General features: G+C 32.9%; 1 protein-coding gene across 6 annotated transcripts in view; it reads right to left on the reverse strand.

The window, feature by feature from the left end:
* Positions 1-23,470, reverse strand: part of Smr (nuclear receptor corepressor smrter) — an 83,451-nt gene that overhangs the window by 56,351 nt on the left and 3,630 nt on the right. For 4 of the 6 annotated variants that reach the window (XM_076775404.1, XM_076775403.1, XM_076775399.1 and 1 more), the window contains exons 2-3: positions 17,267-18,594; positions 16,355-16,833 (exon numbers count right to left, since the gene is read on the reverse strand). The gene's annotated coding sequence lies outside the window, so the exon portion shown is untranslated. The remainder of the gene's footprint in view (positions 1-16,354; positions 16,834-17,266; positions 18,595-23,470) is intronic. The other 2 variants (XM_076775401.1, XM_076775402.1) reach the window with 2 other exon arrangements.

A 23,470-nucleotide genomic window follows, 5' to 3' on the forward strand; every position in this document is an offset into this window, starting at 1 on the left:
ATTGTGCAGGAAGTTCAAGGAATATCACGAACGATTGTACCGACTTCTAGTAGTCGTTTGTCAAATCATTAAATAACAGGCTCGTTATCATACATTGCTATACATAAGTATTAGGACTCTGGACCGAGACGCCATCAATCTTTCGATCATTATAGCATTCTGAGAATAAGTCGAACAGTAATTTATTAGTATCTACAGTTAAAACATATTCATATTAAACTGCAGTTTTAAAATGTAAAAAATGAGATTGATACAAAAAATTGTATTATTATTAAATGAGATGTAGTTTATGTGTATGATCGTTGGTATGCCGTCCTTAAAAGGAACAGAAAACTTTCCAAGGTCGTCAACAGTGGACATCATCAAAGTAACGGTACTGGAATGACTCTCGCAGTAAAGGAAACCGATAGGAATTACCTATTCGGAAAAGCAAATAATATCGGATTTCTAACGAGAAATACAACGTTCAATTATATAACTGTAAATTCACAATTAATTTCCACAATAAAAATAGAAAATATTATTTAAATTTCGCATGGAAGAATTGCTAAAGATGACTTGTCACCTTACTGATACAATAAAAGTTAACCATAAAGGAATACCAATACGAATACGAAAACCAAAGTTTTTAATACAAAAAAAAAGAAAACAGTTGCATACAGAAAGAATAATATTATGCTTTTTACGTGGAAAGATAAGAGAATCGTCACAATGCTCAGCAACTACAACAATATAGAAATGCAATCTACCCTCAGAACATTGCGCGATGGAAATGTTATATCAGTCAATAAGCCTGAAATGGTTTTAGATTATACAGCAAATACGAATGGTGTGGATCATACGCCTCGACATATTGTTTTATGCAGAAAAATTATTTTTTTGGGGACTGGAAACGTAAATTATGAATTATTTGGTGAAGTTTTCTTGATTAAAATGAAACTAAATACAACCGTATTCAGGATATTTTTAATTATACGTTAATTAATCAATTTTGAAAAACTGTTAACGTATGATTAAAAATAATCCGAATAGGGTCGTGTTTGGATTCATATTTATCGAGAAAATCGCACCAACCCACTGATAGTATTCTCGTGAAGATATAATGAGGAATATTAAAATGTTTAGTTTGCATTAGTGATTGTCACGCGGATGCGCCTGCGGCACCGTTCTAAACTTGGTTACCGAGCGCCCCGTAATTATAGTCCAAGAGGCAGTGAACATTTTTTGTACATCATTTTACCAAGCCTAGCTCATAATTTTCTTTTTGTTATATCGAAGGTGACGATCAATAAAATGGCGATCCGACAGCGCACCTATTTCATAAAATAAATTACTGGTGGACATTTCCAGCGTCGCTATTATAACGCTAGTGAATTTTTTCGACAACTTTGAGAAAGTAACTAACAAAATTTCGCAACTCTCATCCTATAGTGAAAAGGCGTACGCAATATTTCGTTCGTGACCTTGCACGAATGACATTGCGTCGCAAGATATTTCGACGCATCGCACGGTACTGCGTCACGAAATATCTTGGTTGTGTGAAGCGATTAAAAAGTGTATGTCACGAAGAATTTTAGAATGCCTATGGTGGTACGAAGTTTATCTTAAAAATTTACGTCCAGGAATTGATAAAGAAATTAGAGGGAACTAGAAATCTTTGAATTGAAAATTCAGAAAAAATACAAAGACCGCCATTAGGAAAAGTTTTCTTTTATTACATACAACCAAAGATGTGCACGCTGTCGTACGATCAAGTAGGTTTAAAACTCTCGTTTCTTCTTAAATCTCTATAACTGTTAATGTTGGTATTTTAAAAATATTAGACATTCCCTGGACCGATAAATTTCATTTTCCTCCTACTAGGTTATGAATTTTATTCTTAGGAGGCGACCTAATACGATTTAGCTCTTTTATCGCAGAGATTTCGAACGCAAAGCAGACGAGACGAACAGGAAACGTACAGCATTAATCGACGTTAGGTACACACAATACTTTCACGGGGTTCTACGTACCGTCCTCGCGTTTTATAAAACCCGTTGTTGAACGTGTCATTATAGAACGACGGGTCGTAAATTCGCCGAGCACTGTAGCGTGCCGTGAGAGTGGCACGAATACGTTATCTCTATTACAAATTAATATAATAAAGCTGCGTTGAATCTACGTTACGCTCGCAACGGCGAGACTTGGAACTGTTTATAGGTTAGTTTATCGCCGACTATTACGAATTCATTAAGGTTAAGTTTTAATAACGGCATTGTAACTGCACCTCGCCTCTTACGCACTTATACGCTTCTTCTTTTATTCGATTTTACAGCATTCCTTTGTACCCTCGTATTTACGTAATAAAGCCGTGGAATAAAATAAGAATTCAAAGTGTAAGGTGCAATGTATATCTGTTCGATGTGGAAAACAGAGATACTGGTGATTCAAACGTAACTGTTCAAGTTTTTTGCATTCCATGCTAAGGAAGGATTGGTTATACAGGGTGTTCGGTCACCTCTGGGAAAAATTTTAATGGGTGATTCTAGAGGCCAAAATAAGACGAAAATCAAGAATATTTGTTGATGGAGGCTTCGTTAAAAAGTTATTAACAATTAAATTCAAAAATTTCAAATCTTTCTGGAAAAATTATTTTCGGTTGCTGGGGTCAATTACCATCATTTTTGGTGAATAGACATACCACCGAAATCCTACCCATTTTCTAGAAAAAAATTCGAGTAGGTACTGAAATTTTTAGACGAAATTAAAAAATTTCAAATCACACTAAAAAAGTTATATTTAGTTACAGCGGACAATTACAATCATTTTTGGTCATTACACATACCCCCGAAATCCTACGCACTTTCGAGAAAAAAATTCGAATAGGTATTGAAATTTTTAGACGAAATTAAAAAATTTCAAATCGTACTAAAAAAATTATATTTAGTTGCAGGGGTCAATTACAAGCATTTTTGGTCATTACACATACCCTCGAAATCCTACGCACTTTCGTGAAAAAAATTGTTTACCGAAAATCTAATGTGAGGCCAGAAATGCTTCCTTGAAATTTCATGCATATCTTTAAAACGTCGTAACTTCTGAACGGATTGAAGGATTTTAATGTTTAAAAAAGCAATCAACGCGTATTTTAGTAGAGAATATGTAGACATTCTAAAAATATTGGAAAAGTTGCTCGTTGATACCGTAAAATGTGAAAAACCCCATAAAAGTGGTCCAATTTTTAAACAGCCATAACTCCTACAATACTAAAGGTATCTCATTGAAATTTTTTTCTGAAGCAAAGCCCATGGGTACCTACAGAAAAGTATTAGACAACTTTTCTGTAGGGCGTCAAACAAAATTACTAAAAATGAAAAAGGAATTTTTAAGAAAAATCGACAAGGGGCTGCCTAAATTTTTCGACGAAAAAAAAAAATTTCAAATCGTTCTCAAAAAATTATTTTCGGTTACGGGGGTCAATTGCAATTATTTTTGGTGAATACACATACCCCTGAAATCCTATCCACTTTCTAGAAAAAAATTCGAAAAGGTGTGAAATTTTTCGATAAAATTAAAAAATTTCAAATCGTTCTGGAAAAATTATTTTCAGTTGCTGGGGTCAATTACAATCATTTTTGGTGAATAGACATACCCCCGAAATCCTACCCACTTTCTAGAAAAAAAATCGAAAATGTGTGAAATTTTTTGACGGAAAAAAAAAATTCCAAATCGTTTTGGAAAAATTATTTTCGGTTGCGGGGGTCACTTATAATCATTTTTGGTGAATAGACATACCCTCGAAATTTTGCGCATTTTCGAGAAAAAAATTCATTACAAACGGAACTTTAAACGTTAATAACTTTTTAACAAAGCCTCCATCAACAAATTGGTATTCTTGATTTTTGTCTTATTTTGGCTTCTGGAATCCGCTATTAAAATTTTTCCCAAGGGTGTTCGAACACCCTGTATATAGGCCAAGTGGAGGGGGCAAAATTCTCATCTACAAGAAATATTTCGAATAACCAACAAAAGATAATTAACTTTTAACACGTTCACTGTCAGATAAAAACCGTATAATATTCTGCAAAAGTAAAATTTTGATTTTAGACCATTGTAAGCTACATAACCTAAAATTTGTTTCAACGTTTTAACTTGAGAATTAATTTTTCTAGTATCATAATGGTAGATCCTGTTACCCATATATAGATGACGTGGCAGTGAAAGTGTGAATCACTTATTTGTTCAGTCGTAATATGAAATAAAACGATATTTTATGTTGAACGAATACATCGAGTGGATCCAAGGAAAATCCATCTTCGATTTTGGTTAGAGTGTGCGATGCTTAGTGTTCGAGGATAAGAGTAACCGTGACTGTCCTCTGAGAATGAGAGTTTATGATATTACCGGCCGAAGTCCAGGGCAATGTGCCTTACACGTGTATTCATTATACAGGGAGAGCCTGAAATACGGTTATAAAATTTCCATACGTACTCTGCGCTTTAAAAATTAATAACAAACGTTATCCGAAAATAGATCTTTTATCCGACGAATAAGGTAATTCCGAATAAATCTGTTAAACATTTTATTTTCATTCGAATGAAAGTTTCTTCCTGCATAGGAATATTAGTTTCAGAGCTTGAGGCAATCCCGAGTTGGAACTCGGGATTCTGAAGCCTTTTGAATACTTGAAGCTTTTACAAGGACTAGAAATGTTCAGCTCGGGGATGGAGAATTCGGGACTTTTGAGGTGTTCGATGTAACATTTTTTGTCAATTGATATATTTTCCTCGTTTATAAATACATCCTCGAACGATGTGTATTTCAATCTAAAATTTCTACTTCCAGTTATTAAACTCTAGGATTAATTTTTTTCAGCAACGAAAGTATTCATACAAAAATAATTACTTTTTAGTGATTAAAATTAGTTTTAGACTTATTATAATTAGTCCAGACGGACATGTATATATTAATAATTGTTTCTTAATAATACACTCTTGACAAAAACTATATTGTATTATCTTTCATTCTTTTTCAGTGAATAAGTCGAGATTAGCATACAATACACTATTTCTGTAGATCTATTTTTATCAATATCGATAGTATATCTATAAAACGTTTATCTATCGAACGTAATGGTGTTGGTGTAGCGGACGATCTTTTTTTTTTACTCGTGGCTGGTGAATGAGTAGCGTGATATGTATTTTGATATTAGCATATCTACATGTTGTAATCGAAATTGTAAATGAGTTTTTAGTCGTACAATTTTTTTACACGATATAAATTAAAACTAAAACAATAAGTCTGTCGTAAGATGGAGAACCAATTGTTGTTTTATCTGTGGTATACACACAGATATATTTGTTTCGACCATTGGATAGAACAAACAATTCAACTTGCCCGTGTCTGGCACGCTAAACAAGTTGATACTTTTTGTAAGGACCAACAAATACGGAAGGGTTACAAATCTTCAACAGTTTTATAAGACACAGATAATTCTAGTTTTACTATTTGCACTAGCGTTTCCAAAATATGACGGATAAATAAATCTGAATAACTTATATTTAAATATGAATAATATAGTTAACATATATGTGATTTGTTTATTTCCTGTGTTACTATCAAAAATGTATTGTAGTTTCATTTTCATGCATTATTCTAAGACATATTTTTATTGTGTTTAATAAAAAAAGAAATTCTTTCCCTTTCTTTTATTTTGAACAGTTCTGTTCATTTAAATAAAAGTTACTACTTTTTAGTTTTCAATAGTTTACTTTTCAGGTGTTGAAATATCTCACGATATCAGTCAGGGGTTAAAGTTTCAGGTCTTAAAAATATATTCCTAAAGTATTATATTACAATTCGCAAAATTAGCGTAGTTACGAGAATTGAAAAATAACCGCACTCAGGTAAAAATCGATGTGTTCGGCGAACGAAAGACATTTGCTTAAGGTTTTAACACAAAGGTGACTCAATTTCTGACGCATTTTACGACGGACGTAATATAATTAAACTAATCACCAAATTTCAATAGCGAATTTTATTACAGTAAATACAATTGAAAATATAATGTAGTGTGCCTCGAAACTAACTTCTTCGAGCTACTGTCTAAATAATTCTGAATAATGTATTTTTTCAGCTCATTTTTTTGGAGCTCAGAACCCCATTACCACTTTTGTATCAATCGTAAAATTACCAACAGGTTATATGAACACAAAAGGAAGCGAGACAGAAAACGAAATTACAGAAACATTTCTGGCCACACATTATGTTTTCGGTAAAGAATTTTTTTCTCAAAAGTACGTAGGATTTCGAGGATATGTCTATTCACCAAAAATGGTTGTAATTGTCTCCCGCAACCAAAAATAATTTTTCCAGAACGATTTGAAATTCTTTAATTTTGTCGAAATATTTGTCCACCTACTCGAATTTTTTTCTCGAAAGTGCGTAGGATTTCGGGGGTATGTCTATTCACTAAAAATGGTTGTAATTATCCCTCGGAACTAAAAATAATTTTTTCAGAATGATGTGAATGTTTTTAATTTTGCCTTTCTGCACGTACCGCGTGTCGATTTTTTTTTTAAATTTCTTTTTGATTTCTAGTAAACATAATGTAGTAATACAATTTATGAATAAAAAATAAAATATATAAAATTCCTGGGCTTTATTCGTCAACTATTTAGTATCGACGTCACTGCTGAAACTTTTTTCTCACATGATGCAGTTCGATTGGATCGTAAAATCGTTACGTCCGCTTTTTCCCAATTCCAACAAAACATTGAGCCAGTTTGCACTAGTCACTTATTATTTCTGTCTTTTTTACTCATTTCCTCCCGGACATGACAGTCGATTTTAAGGTTTAGATAACGAATTATATTGTTTTGTACTAGTTTCGTTCGAGACTAGACACCTTTCTAATTTAAAGCATCGATCATCAATAACAGTTAACGTGTTAAACCTTCGGTGATATTTAACGCTTAAAATAATTATTATTAAAAGTTTTTCAAAATTTCAAGCTTCGAATCATTGTTGTCCTACTGTAAAACTACGTATTAATTACGTTATAGGTGTCACTGTGTCGTCCTGAGCTGTCCTTATTTCCGTTTCCATTGTTCTGGATTAGTCGACTGGAACGTGTCATACAGCACGTGTTGGAACTTATAATTTCGCCATTTGATAAGAGGAATTCTTTGCTTACAATTTGTATGATCAAATAACCGAAGTTACTTATGTTTTTATTCAAACGAAGTTAATATTTGTTTTATTTTATTAATCATTATATGTTTGGATAATTGGACGTAATTAAATCTTCGTACCATTTCTAAAAATAAATTTATTTAATTCTTCATCTTCGATTTTAATAATAGAATGTTTTTTTATTTGTAAAAAAACCATTTAACTTTTTATCGAATACAAATATTCAATCGAAAATCCACGTTCGTTGTTTAAATTAAATCGGTGACCCAAAGGCCTTGCACTCTCCTTGTGAATATTGGACCCAACAGTTACAATTTGTGTAAAAGAATGAACGAACAAAGATCAAGTACCTCTGAGAACTTTAAAACAATTAAAAAGAAAAAAAACGCGATCGACTATTTCTGAGATTCAGAAAGATTACCGCGTGAACCTAAAATAGCTGACTGAAGGTAAAAATTTTGAAATCTTATTTTATCAAAGAAACATGTTATCTTGAAACTTTCTTTACGTTTTCTTCGAAATTATGTTTGTTGATCCAGCAGTCACGACCATACGATATTCTTCAAGCTTCGTGGAAGTATTCCAAACAAAATTATTTCCAATGTAGCGTAGGGTATTTCCAATACCTCGATTATTTAATTATAGAGGGTGTTCGGTCACTCCTGGGAAAAATTTTAATGGGGGATTCTAGAGGCCAAAATAAGACGAAAATCAAAAATAACAATTTCTTGACTGAGGCTTCGTTAAATAGTTATTAACAATTAAATTCAAAAATTTCAAATCGTTATAGAAAAATTATTTTCGGTTGCGGGGCTGAATTACAATCATTTTTGGTGAATACACATACCTCTGAAATTCTATCCACTTTCGAGAAAAAAATTCGAGTAGGTACTGAAATTTTTAGACGAAATTAAAAATTGTCAAATCATACTAAAAAAATTATATTTAGTTACAGGGGTCAATTACAATCATTTTTGATCATTATACATACCCCCGAAATCCTAACCACTTTCGAGAAAAAAATTCCTTACCGAAAATATCATTTCTGGCCAGAAATGTCTGCCCGAATTTTCATGCGAATCTTTAAAACGTCATAACTCCTGAACGGATTGGACGATTTTAATGTTTAAAAAAGCAAACTACGCGTATTTTAGTGTAGAATATGTACAAATCGTAAAAATATTAGAAAAGTTGGTGCTCGACCCCGCAAAATGAGAAAAACCCCATAAAAATGACCCAATTTTCAAACAACTATAACTCCTACAATAGCGAATATATTTCAATGAAACTTTTTTCTGAAGTAGTGTTCATGGGTACCTACAAAAAAGTATTAGACAACTTTCCTGTAGGACGTCAAACAAAATTATTAAAAATGAAAAACGAATTTTTAAGAAAAATCGACAGGGGGTGCCTAATTTTCTGGCGAAAAAAAAAATTTTTTAATTAATTCTGAAAAAATTATTTTCGGTTGCGGGGGTCAATTACAATCATTTTTGGTGAATAGACATACCCCCGAAATCTTACCCACTTTCGAGAAAAAAATTCGAGAAGGTGTGAAATTTTTCGACGAAATTAAAATATTTCGAATCGTTCTGAAAAAAATATTGTTAGCTGTGGGGATCAATTACAATCATTTTTGGTCAATAGACATAATCTCGATATCCTATCCACTTTTGAGAAAAAAATTCGAGTAGTTACTGAAATTTTTAGACGAAATTAAAAATTGTCAAATCATACTAAAAAAATTATATTTAGTTACAGGGGTCAATTACAATCATTTTTGATTATTATACATACCCTCGAAATCGTACGCATTTTCGAGAAAACAATTCAGTACGGGCGAAACTTTAAACGTTGATAACTTTGTAACAAAGCCTCCATTAATAAATTAGTATTCTTGATTTTCGTCTTATTTTGGCCTCTAAAATCCCCCATTAAAAATTTTCCCAGGGGTGGCCGAACACCCTGTATATATAACAATTTCGGACTGTTAATAATTGATGCATTATACACTATTAACTCGTTATTGTTAGCAATTAATTAGTCACCACACGGATTGTGCAAAAAGACTGCATGCACCAACAGGTTACCAAATAATACTACTTATTATTATGATGTAACAACAATACAGTGAAAGTGCAACTTTTCAAAACAAACAGAAGTAATGAACAAAAGAAAACCAGTTTAATATGTATAATTTGTTACGTACGTAGATTTCTTTTTTCTTAATACTTTGACTCTTTCATATGTACCGGAAATGCGCCCGTCTGTATGAGGTCATTGCTCTCGTGATGGTGTGGCGTGACCAAAGTTTCCACGAAAATTGATATCAGATTTAGAGCATGCATGTTCACACCATTATTTTAATACACTTTCCAAGTATAAAAAGCTAATTATGTAATATAAAAAATTACATTTACGACTATGGGTTGTAATAGAATATTGGGATAGTCAAACTGAGATTATCTGCGTTTCACGGCTCGTCTCCTAAAGCGATAAGGGACTCTCCCAAGATAAAACATCTGTTAAAGAAAATTGAAATATTTATACAGGATATCCATAATATGAAACAATAAAAATTATTAAAAAAAAAAAAAACTGATTACAAAACTATTAAATCATAGTTTTAACTTGACTTTTATGCATTCTCATGCGATTAAATGAAAAGATATCTAGCGTTAGTACAATTCTTATAAACCTCTATAAGAATGTACACAGCTTGAAAGATACGATTTTAAAAAGAAAAATTATTTTAATTAACTTGAAAAATATTTTAATAACTCTTTAACCACTCACTGATGATGAGGATGCATAACTAACATTTCTCTGGCAATGTCTCATAATATGATAATCCTGTGTTATGAGTGCATAAAGAGTAAAGACAGATAATCCGATGTTTACATGCAGCATAATAACTCCTGAAGCGAACAAATCATTCGCTTAAACGGAAACAAAATATTATTTAGAACTTTGTAAATGTTCATTCTTCGACCCATGTTTATCATTTTTACGTCTCGTTTGGAGAGTACTATCCACCCTAAAAATTGTGAACTTATTTTTTTTATTCAATTATTATTACTATTGGACATGGTCCAATTAAAAAAATGCAAGTGTACTTTGCAAGTGCACCGATGATCGCTTAAGAAAAAATCGATCGTAGAATAGTAGAAGTTATTAACCTCTTCAGATCTGTTATACACTGTAATGTACATGAATAGAAAGATTATTTTTTGAAATGAAGACACTTAATTTCTTAAAATAATAAATGTCACATACAATTGATCCCTGTTTAGATGGCAATTAATGACATCTGCCAAAAAAGATTACAAATAATTTGGCACTAATGCAACATAGCGGATCATAAGAGAGACGTTGCAACTAACATTAAGAGTATTTAAAATAATATTTTACTGGTCATACACACGCATATTTTCCAGTCAAAGAATTAAACTATAAAGTTTACAGTACCAAGACAAGTAAAAATAGTTCGATGCAATGGCGATAGTGACGACAAATTACACATTTGCAGGAAATTCGATAATACAGCGAGACAAATATTTTGTTTTTACCTTAATGAAGAAAATAAAGACTGTCTCATTAATTATGAGTATTCGTGTGAAATTTTATAACAATATATCGCATGATTCCATAGCTAAAGCAATATCTATAAATATACCATATTGACGTAGCACTAGTGCAATACTCTGGCGGCCATAAGCGAAAGTCAATCAACTAGGGCGCCGAACACTGATAGGTTAAGAAAAACAAAATTTAAAAAAGCAAAAAGCCATTATTTACATACACATTTGGTTCAGAGTCCAATTTTAAGAGTAATATACTTTCATTAATATTTGTCGTAAGGTTACTGAGAATAAATTTTCAAGCACTAGATGCACGTTCCAGGTTAACTTATGCAGATAATTTAAATACAGTTTGTCAAACCACATTATAAGAAATGATCGAGATCTAAGTTTTCTTCATTGTTATTAACAGAGATTCAATAATTTAATGTTACTAGATTTCACTAGAACATCTAATTCTGATAAAATTCTAGTAAAATTAAATTAATTATCTCTGATATAATCACATGTAGTAGAAAAAGGTCAAAAGAAAATCAAAAAGTAAAATGAAGTTTCTAATGCTGGTACAGATAAAGAAAGCCAGATTTCTAAAATTTGATGTCGAAAAAAGCAAATTGGCAACCCTGATCTAGTCGTGTCCGCAGTACCTAAGATATTTCGAAGCATTACAATGCGAGACCAGCGCCATTCCGACTCGGTGGTGGGTGTGTGAAACATCCAACTTGGTATTGCGGCAGCGTGTAGAGCTCTTGAAGGCACTGTGGCATTTAGCAATTCCGACGTTGGGCGTTCCAGACTCCCAACGTCGAGTCGGAACAGCATCGTTCCTGCGCCACAAGACTTCACTACATCTCGGGTTCTTCTTCACGGCCGAACTGGATGTCTATTAATCTTATCTTGAAAATATTTCCATCGCAACGTTGTTTGAAACAACGTATTGCCATTTTGGAACTTTAAACTTACGTGTTGCAATATTGTTTAGAACCCTGATACTTGTAAAATTATATAGTTACATAGTTAAATTATAATTGAATAGTTAAATAACGCTACTTCAATTAGGAATACTGTAAAACAGGCAATTGACGGCCCACAGGCCAATATGGCGCTGGTTCGAACGCAGGTATCTTAGAGCCTGCTTTAAATTATACCGCTCTACTGATATTGGCTATAACCCACTATATTAGTAATACTAGAGAGTACTGTAGTAATTTACACGTTATCGATAATGAATTAATTAATAATCTAGCTATAGTTAATAAATTTGAAGCTTCTAGTCAAAGTAATACAGTATACAGTAATAATTCTTAGAATGAACCCCAGACTTATTGTCTCATTCGTTCACGCTGGCTATCCTTTTCTTCGGTTGTCGACTACGGCCGTCGGCAAAAGATAAAAGCGACTCCGAGGCTCAACGATATCGTTGAGTATAAATATCTGCTGGTGTCGAATTTCGCCTCCGTTGTACGTAAGATGAACAATGTCAACCCCGGAACGATGTTCATTTTAAGAATCATTACTGTACCTAACGTCACAAACTTTTATATATTTTTATGTGTTCGGAACCATTTGAAATGAGAATAATATCCCTCTCTTCTGTCCATTAAATTCTTTATCTAAATTATTAAGTATTTAGTTTTGCTTCGAAATTCTAAGTTTAATGCAACCTGAGCATGCTGTAAATGCAATTCAATGTACACGCAGAAAACTACGAAGGACAAAAATAGCTTCGGAATCCCGGAAGAGTTCGAGGTACAGTGGCTCACACTAAAAATCGTCCAGTACAGTTTTTTTTTCATCTAATTTTGTTTATAAAATATTTGTTATATAATATTAATATAATACTAATATAAAACATTAAACTTATTGAATTTCAAATAAATTTATTTTGAAATTTATTCTCGTATAATGCACAAAATTAATTCGAATCGTAACTGGTTAGTATGAAACTTGCAGAGTACACGTTCATACGTAATGATGACATCAGTGCAGAAAAGTATAATGCTAACAATAGAAAGGAAACACGAGATAATGCAAAAGTCGAGAAGTGGCCAAAGTGTTATAAAATTATTAACAATATATACTGCTATTGGAAAAGTTACGATTATCAGAATTTAAAATATCTATTAAAAATCTTCGAAGTAGTCCTCGACTATGATTAGCGAATAGATATGTGAAAATTTTTATTTGAATTAATTGTCAAATAGATATGGAATCCGTAATTTGTTAAGGAAGTCGTTTCTTTACGCAGATTATTATTTCATCTGTGTTATTAATATTTATATTATTGTATTTAAAATATAGAAAGAACAACGTCTGAAAAATGTTAACATTCTCTGATCGAAATCGTTACATCTTCATATTGATTCGATCTACGGGGGATTCACTGTATGTAATTCCATTTTCTACATTCTACTCACGAAGCTATTGTGCGTTCATTTGACCATGAGCACTCGTAAAACACATGTTACGTGTGAAACTGTTATGATATCAGACATTAACGTCGTCGTTAGTTTTTACTAATTTCTTGAATTAGTGTTATAAATGTAACCTGCACATAAGCGTGCTGCAACTTCTAATTATGTATAATTGATTGCAATACACATCCAAGTTCGATTATCTATAAAAAATATTTTACTAGGTACAGAATTTCCATTTTATTGGTCTCGTGAAATGATTGGAAGACGAGAAGATTGTAACGAGAATTAAGAAACGACGAACACGATGGATTATGAGAAATAATTTAATTATTGTGCTGAAAATGAAGAGCAATGAAAAATAACACAACTTGGTTAATGCTACAAGAAAGTAACGGGGAATTTAAATATCCTCGTTTCTATAAAATTGTTACAGTCGAAATATAATTGCGTCGATTAAAAATTTTGTTTTGCAATATCTTTTCGAAACGTTCCTTACATCATTAGAGCATTGTCATTGTTTAAAGTCAAGTCAAGATCATTCGATATGGTCTGTGTAAAGTTACATACGTTCAAATGAACATGTAGCAGTTTCGTTTCTTCTGCACTCTTTAAACAACAGTGCGTTAGATAGAAAAAGATGACTTCGGTTGTATATGATACGATAAAGGTGAAGGCCAAACAAGATCAGAAACGACTTTAAAACCCACAATAGAAAAGATAACGATAACTACAGTTAGCTTTGGAAATATCTGTTGTTTGCCAAGTATGCATTACCATGTTCATATTAATAGTGATATAGTATTCTCTTTCTACAATAATTTCAAAACACCCATTTCCTTAGCAATCTCATCATTTACCTCTGTCTCACCCCTTACACAGATAATTCTATTTCCCTATTGCCCTATCTTTCATATACCCCGCGTCTCATTTATCCGAAGAAATATTTTTAAACAAAGACAAATCAGTCTACGAACATTTATTGCATCGTACAGTGTCATTAGCTATTTTTTCTACTTTGCCAATCAAATGGAGATACAATAATAATTTTATTTTCGTTATCCAATGAAATTCAATTTCACGAAAAAAAGTCTCACAGTCGATAAGCATCAGCAGTGGGGATAATTTTAAAACTTTTATCGAAGTAAAAATTTCGAGAAATTTTATTTAATATACGTATGCGCACAGATTATTCGTGATTGTTATTTAAGCTGTTTCAATTTTAGTTTTCATATTTGATAATTTCATTGTGTACGAACCAGTTATTATGAAAGTAGTTTAAGTCTGGCAATTAAAAAAATTGAAATTTTTGCCAGGTTGCTACAATCTGTCTCATCGCGATGGAAAAATATGTTTTGGTACGGTGAAACGTAAATGTTTAAATATCTCGAAATGGAAAATGTATGACTCAGGTCACTTTCACAATAACAGGCCACATACAGGGTGTTCCGCCATTCCTGGGAAAAATTTTAATGGGTGATTCTAAAGGCCAACATAAGAAGAAAATCAAGGATACTAGTTGGTTGATTGAGGCTTCGTTAGAAAGTTATAGAAACATTTCCGGCCACACAGTATATTTTCGGTAAAGAATTTTTTTCTCGAAAGTACGTAGAATTCCGGGAGTATGTGTATTCGCCAGAAATGATTGTAATTGACCCCTGCAACTGAAAATATTTTTTTCAGAACGATTTGAAATATTTTAATTTCATCGAAAAATTTTAGCACCTACTCGAATTTTTTTCCCCAAAATGCGTAGGATTTCGGGGGTATGTCTATCCATAAAAAATGATTGTAATTGACTCCCGCACCCGAAAATAATTTTTCTGTGAATAATTTGAAATTTTTTAATTTAGTTGTTTAATGACTTTTTAACGAAGCCTCAATCAACAAATTGATATTCTTGATTTTCGTCTTATTTTGGCCTCTAACACTCGAACACCTTGTATATTCGAGAACGTAATTTCAAGTTGTACGACGCGTATACAGGGTGTTCAGGGAAAAATTTTAATGGAGGATTCTAGAGGCTAAAATAAGACGAAAATCAAGAATACCAATTTGTTGATGGAGGCTTCGTTAAATAGTTCTTAACAATTAAATTAAAAAATTTCAAATCGTTTTGAAAAAATTATTTTCGGTTGCGGGAGTCAATTACAATCATTTGTGGCGAATAGACATACCTTCGAAATCCTAACCACTTTCGAGAAAAAAATTCGAGTAGGTACTGAAATTTTTAGACGAAATTAAAAAATTTAAAATCATACTGAAAAAATTATATTTGGTTACAGGGGTCAATTACAATCATTTTTGGTCATTATACATACCCCCGAAATCTTACGCATTTTCGAGAAAAAAATTGTTTACCGAAAATATATTTTCTGGTCAGAAATGTCTGCCCGAATTTTCATGCGAATCTTTAAAACGTCATAACTTCTGAACGGATTGAACGATTCTAATGTTTAAAAAAGCAAACTACGCGTATTTTGATGGAGAATATGTACAAATCGCAAAAATATTCGAAAAGTTGGTCCTTGACCCCGCAAAATGAGAAAAACCCCATAAAAATTGTCCAATTTTCAAACAGCCATAACTCCTACAATTGCGAATATATTTCAATGAAACTTTTTTCTGAAGTAGAGCTCATGGGTACCTACAAAAAAGTATTAGACAACTTTTCTGTAGGGCGTCAAACAAAATTACTAAAAATCAAAAAGGAATTTTTAAGAAAAATCGACAGGGTGCCTAAATTTTATGACGAAAAAAAAAAATTTCAAATCGTTTTGAAAAAATTATTTTCAGTTGCGGGAGTCAATTACAATCATTTTTGGTGAATAGACATAACCCCGAAATCTTGCGCATTTTCGAGAAAAAAATTCAGTGCGGGCGGAACTTTAAACGTTAATAACTTTTTAACGAAGCCTCGATCAACAAATTGGTATTCTTGATTTTCGTCTTAGTTTGGCCTCTAGAATCCCTCATTAAAATTTTTCCCAGGAGTGGCCGAACACCCTGTATATAAGCATCAAATATTTCAGGACTACGTTAATTTAAATATTAATTTTCATGACTGCTACACGTTTGTAACGTGATGAATCTCGAACATTATATTAATTAATATTCGTCAGTGCACACTGAACTATTTTCAGTGTTCGTGTATGTAAGCCTACTAATAACGGAAAAACAACTTACCGGTAATGACGTCAGCTTTGGAAGGTAAGCCGGATCTCGAATTTCCCCCACGAGTGGTCGATCCGCGCGAGAATAATTCACCGCTTCAGTCTCGAGTGAAAATCACGTACATGTGCGCGCGTAATCACGCACACATACGTACGCGTGCACATACGTGAGTATACCAACCGATCTATGTATAAATTCTATATCGACTTTAAAAACTTTTGCGGAACACGTTAATCCACAACATTACTGTACGTCGACGAACTTTGCTTCCCACGGGGTTACTTTAAAACCTCTTTTTTTTTCTTGATCATTTCCTTTTTACTTCACTGCTCACACTGTTTATATCTTCATGTTTCGTTACTTCCTTGATGGTCGTCGATCCCCTTACACGAACACTTTCATGCGTTCGTTTACACAACCCGTACCGCGACACTGACCGCACAACTTAACTGACTTCAAATTTCTTTCCGTTGTTGCTCCAGCGACGATTTCTGCAGATCAGAGTCGGAGAAACATGAAATTAATATTCGGTGTTGACCACCTCGCGAACCGAATATAAACAAGTATGAAGGGGCACGAGTAATACGTCGTTAGAGCTTCTAACCGATACAAAAAAAAATAAACACTGATTGTCAGGGTCGCAGGAAATTTTAATCTCAAATGTAAACATCGCATAGATATTAACACGTTGACGGTAACGATGATCCACTGGTGACCGGCGCTTCGAAACTTGTCTTTGGAACGCTTAAAATAAACGAACCTCGATACTTGTAAATTTTGATGCAAAAAAAAAAAGAAAAATTGTTTGTTTTTTTAAGAAATACCCTCACAATCACCGTTCAAATATCATAGACTGGCTTCGTAGAGAATAAACGTCTGAAAAGAATTGTCTCGATATGCGTGCGCGTTTAAGGAAAGGTATACCTTCGTTATTAAGTAGAAATATGACGCGGCTTCTGTACGACAGATTCTCGTTCGCATTATCCTTCCACCAACGTTTTAATTACGCGTCACAGTATACGATTTACGAACGTCTAAACGAAATAAAGAAAACACGTTCAACGGTCAAACACGGACGATAGAATATAAAATAAAGAAACGAGATGTTTCGGTTTGAGAAGAAGACGGGGAAACGAGGTTAAATGAAACCAAATGGGAAAGGGGAGGGGTGAAAAGGTGATCGCGAAAGGATGCCGCGTGGCCGTCGCTACGGACGCCAATTTTTATCTTCTTTTAACCGACTGACCCTATCACCGATTAGGCGGAGCGCGTTGCACTCCGCTTGTTCTCACAACTTCCGGTTCAGCTGTTCGCACAAAGATCCGCATATCTTTCGGTGCCCTGCTCTCCACGAGAGTCTTGGCTTCTATCTCTCTGTCTCCCGCTTTCTCTTTCTCTACTAGCACTCGCAATCAGTGCGGGAACACCTCGTAGAAACGCAACTGCCCCAAAATCTCATCACTGCTGCTTGGCTCGCACTCAACTTCAACACTATATTCCACTCGCGATTTCCCGTTGACGTTAGAACCATTGTCATATCTGTTTAAACTGGTAGTGACGTATATATTGCTGTTACTACTGCTCCTGCTACTGCTGCTGCTTCTGTTGCTGGTGCTGCTACCGCTACCACTACGGCGCTCGTTATCGCTCCCACAATGATGTAAAGTTATCAGCGAACTCGCTTTCATCGCTGTCCTATTGTGTTGTCGATGAACCGTTATTTCGCAGTTCCTCCCGAAGCGAGGTTCCTTTGCTCATAACCTAGCACAGTGCGTGTACGATGCACGCACTGTGCACGTTTCCCGCGCACTGAACCAGCGCCGCCAGGAGAGAGAAATTGGATGACTTTCAAGATGGTAGAACGTGAAATACACAGTTTTTGCGTGCTCACCAGAAACCAACGCTCGCGCACTTACACGCACATTCAGGTCGACCGTCGCGCCCGTAAGGACAACCGAGACAATATATTTTTTCTCTTCGAAGTTTATGCTATTCGGTTCTTTTTTTTTCGCTAGTTTCCGCTAATCTTTTTCCTTATATCCTGCGTTTCGTTTCCATCCGTTCTCAAGTAACAAGCTTCATGTCGAAGGAATACTAACTGTATTTCTTTCTCTCCTCAACGTAACGACGGGTTTCACGATGTTACACAATTTACTTTAGAGCGTCGAGGCATTTCTTCCTCGCGCATCGCTTCGTTCTCGTACGACTGTAGCGGTGGCGATGGCAGCAACGGCATTAGCCTGGCAGTGTTCCTGTAAACAAAACGTTATTCCTTAACGTTATTTCTTTTTGACACGTTTTTTACACGGCAGGGGTTGAAACGTTTCGAAAATAACTGTATTCAAACATTACATATCGACTCTGATTGAAACAGTTATGAAACATCTTTATTCCGAATAACTGTTATGCAAAGATTTAAAAGTTATGAAGAACTATTTCAAACGTAACTGTTGTTATACTTGTTTTCAACCCCTAATAAATAGCGTATATTTTATCGTTACTCTTACGATTTAGCATTAAAAAATAGTTATTTTGTCAAAACACACACACCTGTATATGTACAGTAGTTTATAAATTTTCAATATTACCATGCTACGTTAGAAAAACTTAAAAATATTACAGTGGTCCCTAGAAGTACGCAGGGGTTCGGGACGCCACACAGTGGGCTGGATCGAAGATTTTAGTGATGTTTTACAAAAAAATGAACCTTCACATATCGATTTTTAAGGGGGAAGTCTCATGTGAGACCTTAAAAAAATCAATTTTTGGAAGTATATACATATATTTCTATATAATCCAAAAACTAAATGTTTTTCAATATAAATTGTCTAAGAAAATAATATATATCAAATAAGGAATACACTTCTGGTTTATTCTGCTACATTTGTGTAAAACAATTACATTTAAAACATTCTAGAGACCAATTGGATAAACATAAATATAAAATTAATTAGACGTAGTAAAAGTAATTACAAAATATTCTATACATTATTAAAACGAGAGAATTTTGTAATATTTTTCTGTACAAACTGCACATTGATATTTTTAATGGTTCAAAAGTAATGCTAAAATGTCATTAAAATTTTTGATCTGGCCCACTGCGGTAACTAAAACTACGCGTAATTCTGAGATCATCGCTTCTTCCTCTGCCCACACTTTAAATCTCTGTTAACCGGAAACCATAAGGGTCGCGGAGAAAAAGCGTTATTTAGGAAAGCATATACGTATATTATACTAATAATTTTAATTTTTCACATCTCTTTTTGCATATATTTTTTTAAATATTTCTGTACAGTGTCAATGTTTTTCCTTCCACATTTTGTTTTAATTTTAATACATGTATCATCGAAGGATCTATGTCGTAAAAAATCATTATTTGCAGCGGCGGAAAGACCGCAGCTGCAAAGAGAACGCGGCGACTTCAAAGATCGCGAAAAAACCGCGTACTTTGAGGGACAACTGTACTCGTGAAAATATTTGTACTGCGACGTGTTTTCTGTCAATTTTAACGTCCTTACGTACATTGAATATTAAAAGAGATACTCGGAGCAGAAAACTGTAACTAAAAGAACAAAGCTAATCTTTGTTTCTCAATTATAGAGTTGCTACGAGTAAGAAAAAGTATTCTACAGATTAATGATTAACAAAATGTGATAGAATGTAGAGATTGGTCTGGTGTAAAAGTGTCACGAAATTAGAAAAAACGTACATGGCAAAATCAATATATTTCAATTAAGAATAGTATAATATTGTCTTACTATACAATCGATAACAAAGGTGCTGTACGATTTTACAAAAAAAGATATTCAAATCAGCGACCTATAATCTATAACATAATTACGCAAATAATAAGGAATCCTCGAAAGATCGCATGGACCACCGTACAAACGTAACAATGTTTATTTGGCTATGGATTCCAGTAAAGATTTTACACGATATGCGATACATTCGGTTTTGTATTTTAAAACTAAAAAAGGATGAGCCACACGCATGGATTCTTACTAATGTGCCAAAATGCATCATAATTCACAACCGTGCCTTTCATCGCTTGTAATGCGTATTCTGAATATTCACGTATATCTAAATGTATACATTTTTTATGAATGCCTATATTTTTACTGCACACTATCGCGGCTGATATTTGAACGACACATGCCACAGAAGTTGACTCTCGAAACTTTCTTCTTAAAAATGGAACATTGAATTAAATTTATATCTTAAAAATGGAACACTGAATTAAACGAAAAGAAACAAAATATTCACTTACTCCTTTATTTTTCAAACTTCATACGTTCTCCTGAACAAAGTTGAGCTTTGGCTTTTAATTGATATTAGTAATAATGTTAATGCTAAGCGAGCTTGTAAAATTAACGACATTCGTCGATAAAGAATTTATAAATACAATAATGGATAAATTAAATGAAAAACTTTGGATGTATTGGAATATGAAATAATAAAATTCGAAGTCGGGTCAAAATGGACCGGAGCCCGCCGTCCGAGGGTTGAAATCGAAATACGTACACCACGCATACAGTAGAGAGGATCGATCGTAGTGGGAAATATGTACTGCGGCAGGGGATTTTCATGCATTTGAATTACGTTCCGTCTACTTCCGTAGTATCGTCGTGCAAAAAATCACTATGATTAAAAAATAATAAGAAAGTAATATCCTATTGGATAATAATAAATAATAAATAGTATCTATCGGCGAATAATAGTTAAAATTCAAAGTACATAAGATAATATCCAAGTATCGGTTATTGACTACGTTTAACCTTTCTAGATTCTAAAGTAAGAATAGCTCGAACCAGCGAGGTCTTTTACCTTGTCATGTAAAAGTATAGGTGTTCTGTAAAGCATTTATAAATGTCTTGACTTATAAAACACGTCGAAACGACCAATATTCAGCTAAAACGATAAATTAATGCACACGTATTATACCAACATGCTTTTGCAGTTATGTATAATGATGTCTAATTTTCATTTCTTGAGAATTTTCGAATGTATGTAATTTATTTAAAGTCTGTTTGTATTTATAACACTTCCTCTTGTCTTGGACTTTAAATTCATACCTTAAAATGTCGACATACATAATTACAAAAAGCATATGCTACAGAAAGATATTAAGAATAGAATTAGCATACTACTTCACAAGGAAATTGTATTTATACGTGAGTAAATTTATGAATACATGACTATTCAATATGTAAATAAAATGATTTAATCTTTTGTACTTGAGCACAATTTTTTAAAACTTTAAACGCTGAATAAATAATAGTATTTTTTGTAACTTTTTTTTATATAGGTGCAATTCTTTACGCAAACTGATTTTTCACATCTTGAAATTTTATAGGTTGTATATTTCTTAAAACTGAACGTTTTTAAATACGATATGCGAATTCTTAATTCTGCTTTCTCTACAAATATACAGGTTTACCGAAATTGATATTTGACACTTCGCGAATGTCCATTCACCATAAATATGAAACTGATTTCTACATTTCATCGATAAAAAGAAATACGTTAAATAGTTTAAAATAAAAATTTTTGATTTATAAAAGTGACGTACATATAAGACTTTTAGTACGCAAATTGTAAATGTATTCAATTGCATTTGTAAATTAAGGTTATATTTGTATTTAACTGGAGAATAGAACTTGATATTTAGCTCATGTAATAAATCATCGAATATAGTTTAAAAGTACCCATACATAAATAATGTATCGATATTAGGAATATTATATACGCAAAAATAAGATATCATATTATATTACACGAATCTGATGCGGCACCTGAGTACATTATTTCGAAAACGAAATTGAGATTTTTTTAAACTACCAGAATCTTGAAAATAAATATTTTCTATTTATATTAATGCGGACAGTTGTTGTAAGCGAAAAGAATTTCAACTATATTGAATACCATTTAGTATTCCATTTGTGCTAAAATAGCAAGGACCATTATGTACTGCTGAAAATGGACGATAAAAATTGGATTATATTTAGAATGCTAGTTAGTCTCCCTAGTGTAACTAATAATAACTAATACAACAACGTGTGAAGCGTACAAGAATTCATTTCATTCCCGCTGAATACATTCCGTCCGAATTATTATTATCTTGCTAAACCTAGAACGGTCGATAGCTCCACAGTCGTTGTGACTCAAAGTCGAGCCGAGTCGAACCGAGAAGAGTCGAATCAAACCGAACTGGACTGTGTAGTTTTGTAGCGCGTCAATGCGTAAAAAGGGCGAGTGCGAAGCAATAGATCATTCTAACGAAAGTATGCGCTTTGTCTGAACCGTTATTTGCACTTTCCAATAATTTCTTAGTAATTATGTCATTTACCAAGCAGAAAGTTTACGATGCTATTCTTAAATCGAACTCAAAAATAAAAAAGAAGAAATAGTATAAATGTGTAGCTTACAAAATCAATTTGTCTACTATTTAGAAAGTATACTATAATACAAAATTTTATTCGCATTATGCACTGCTATTTATATTAATGACTCTCGTTGCACGAGTACAAAGTAAAATACTTTATATGTATACTACATTTATGTATGCAAAGAAATATTATATTTTATTCCAATCTTGACGTGTCTTTATCAATTATTATTATAATATCCAAAATCTATGAAATTACGAATGTGATTTCGAGAACAGTCGAAATGTTTATTAATATAGACAGCTAGAAAATTATTATTCTCAAGAATTTCAATGTACAAGGATCTTTACTTTAAGTCTATCTTAAGTCTTATGTACAGACAAATATGAATTAAGTATACTATAATTATTCATTTGTATGGCAATTAGATTTACTTTTTCTTTACTTATGAAAACACCATAGATAGCAAGTTATGTAGCTACTTAAACGAAACGAAACTAACAATATATATATGTGGTAAACAGTCATTTTATGCGAATGAATTTGTATAAAAATTAATACAAACTTTATTTAATTTTTCTACAGTTGTAAATTATATCCTGGTTGCTAAAATAACACTAGTTTTTGCAAAAATTACTAAATTTAAATGTTTATAGAATATGGAAAAATATATAAACAGTAAGAACCTACATAAAATCAATAAGTATGTATCGCTATCTATACCATTACATATACATAAATA

Source organism: Colletes latitarsis, chromosome 10 (genome assembly GCF_051014445.1).
Source record: "Colletes latitarsis isolate SP2378_abdomen chromosome 10, iyColLati1, whole genome shotgun sequence".
Lineage (NCBI taxonomy): Eukaryota > Metazoa > Arthropoda > Insecta > Hymenoptera > Colletidae > Colletes > Colletes latitarsis.